Source organism: Pinus tabuliformis, chromosome 2_1 (genome assembly GCF_031772625.1).
Source record: "Pinus tabuliformis cultivar Carrire ecotype Pingquan chromosome 2_1, CPIR1, whole genome shotgun sequence".
NCBI classification, from domain to species: Eukaryota; Viridiplantae; Streptophyta; class Pinopsida; order Pinales; family Pinaceae; genus Pinus; species Pinus tabuliformis.
The window spans coordinates 316,136,539-316,139,422 of NC_142299.1; positions in this window are offsets into that span (position 1 = coordinate 316,136,539).

The window sequence follows — 2,884 nt, forward strand, 5'->3', positions numbered from 1 at the left end:
CATATTTTTTTTCTATCTAGTTTTTGTTTTTGACCATTTTTTGTGAAGCTTCACAATAAATGTTTTTTTTGTTGTTTTTGAAAGACTCACATTATAAAATGAAATATTTTTCAGGAAGAAAAAAAAATACACTCTTTCCTCCCACACTTTTTTTGGCCTTTTCCAGTGCCTTATTTCACAACAGAGTTGGTGAGAATTGGTCCTTAACTGAGCGATAAGAATTTTGGCTCTCTAAGACATATTGCCCCTATGTACGCTTTTTGTTGATGATTATGAGTGGAATTAAACTCTTCAACATAGTACCTTTTTTTTCTCCCTAGCTCATTATCCCAGGGATACTTGTGAAACTTATCCATTACAAAAAACTTTTATTTCTTTATTGTTTATGGGACACTTACTAAACTGATTGTTATTCCAAGTGTTCTCTCTTTTGCACAATGTCATTAAAGACAACCTCAGGCCATATGCCATCTACCATTTGGCCATTTTTTAAAAATATATTATAACTAGCACCATAGCAATTGCTTCGATAGGTGCAACTCTTGTTTCACTTAACAAAACAGCATAAAGAACAACAGTTTTACTTTTGAATTTATTTGCAATCAACTGCTTCTGAATTTTATCAATTTGTTTCGACTACCAATTCATTTTTCTACACACACAAAAAAAAAGTAAGGAGTTGTCTATAATGATACTTTTTGGAGATTCCGGTGACGGAATCCGGCGGAAGAAATTGAGGTTAAATCTTGATTTGTTGTAGTTAAAATAGTTTTGGATTCAGCACCTGTTAAATCTTGATTTGTTGTAGTTAAAATAGTTTTGGATTCAACACCCTGGTCACCCGGCGGAAGAAATTGAGGTTAAATCTTGATTTGTTGCAGTTAAAATGGTTTTTTAACTGCATATTTGGATTCAGCACCCTGAAAAACCCATGGGACGCTTTCATTGTGTGGAAACTAGCTATCAAACTTGCGATTCCAATAAATGAGGCTTTCATTGTGCGGAAACTAGCTATCAAACTTGCGATTCCAATAAATTCCTGCCGGATTTCAACCGGAAAAACCCGCCAAAATAAATTTCTTAAAAAACATAAATATTGATAACCCTTTCCTTTTCTCGCGGTTGCGTTGCCAACTACTTCGATGAAAATGTGGGTATCTACGACACCATTACAACATCATGATTAGAGATGCAGTAACAACTACTCCGTCGTTCGTCGTTCCTCTGGACACTGCTAAAGCAACGTTGATGATAATCATTATTAGATATGCAGTAACAACTACTCTGTAATTCGTCGTTGCTCTGGACACTGCTAAAGCAACGTTGATGATAATCATGACAGTGACGGCCTTTAATCAAGATAAAATTATTGTAACTACTCCTTCTCTTTTCTAGACAGTACTGCTGAAACTACTTCGGAGACGGTTGAACCTTTATATTGATCAATCAATATAAAGATGTTGTAACAGTTCATTTTTTATTATCTGCAAGAGTGCTCTGGAGATTGCCGAAGAACCTGCTCTGGACACTATTGAAGCACAAATGATAATAGTCATTTTGTTGCGTTGCCTTGTAGTGAAGGACAACAGGTTAACAAGGTTAAAGATGGGTCGACAGAGCATGGAAAACCATGATTGATAGGGGATGAAATTTCTGGTATTTATTATTTGAGTCTATATTGAGGATTTTTTAGACAAACCCCAAATTAGAATGTTTAAAATGTTTTATACATAATAAAACAATACAAATAAGTGAATTATACAATTATATATTTTTAAGACAAACTTCAATTTAAAATGTTTCCATGATAAATCAATACAAATAAGTGAATTATACAAGTTTACTTTTTCTAGATTGAAAAGGCCCCTATCTTGATTGAAAAGGCATTGAAGGCATTGACAAACAGAAACTGTAAATGTAAATATAAAGAAATTTACATTTAAAAAAAATACCCAATATATTAGATTTAGTTTTTAAAATACCCAATATATTAGATTTCGTTTTGAAATATTGTGACTAAAAATATATTATATTTAGTTAGGAAATATTGTAACTAAAAATGAATTGACAAAAATTAAAGAAATCGACACGTAATTTATATTTATATTTATTCGGAATCTGAAACTTTTTTACCAAAAAAAACACAAAACTGGAATACATGCCAATTGAAGGTATAGTCATGCCAAAGAGGAACCACATGAAAGAGGTATACTGCTTACTATACTACTTATCGAAGTGAGGGAATTGACATGAAAAAGGTATACTGCTTACTATACTACTTATGGGATTGAGGGAGGTTAAATTGGTCCTTTAAAGAGTGATTCAAGTTGAGAGATTATTTTTACTAGCACTAGTTTTGATAGGTCAAGTATGCCCTTCTCCCAATCAAAAGTGAGTTTGAATCACATGAATTTGATCTTAGAATAAATTAGGTTAAGCGTGAATGCAATTTTCATGAAACATCAAGAAGTATAGGTTCACTTAGTTTGAGTAGGGATTTCTTTTACGATTACTTTAGAGTTCAGGAGAGCCTTTCTCTCCAGATGAAGTTGGCCATTTTATAATTTTGAGAAAACTTAAAATTCATTCTCCCTTAAATTAAGAGTTTAACGGAGATCGGGGAAAGAAGGTTGTTGTAATGGCTAGCTTGGTACTGAGTTTGAGAAAGAAGACTTGATCAAACTCATTACTAGGTATGAAAAAGAATAGTTAGGTCGGGAAAGAAGGTTGTTGTAATGGCTATCCTGGTACTGGGTTGATCGAGCTCATTACTAGGTATGAAAAAAATAGTTAACCAGCCCTGGTACGAGGCTTAAAAAAGAAGAACCAGCCGAATTTGGATCTATATGGAAGGGAACATTGTTTATGGAAAGGAATATCATAT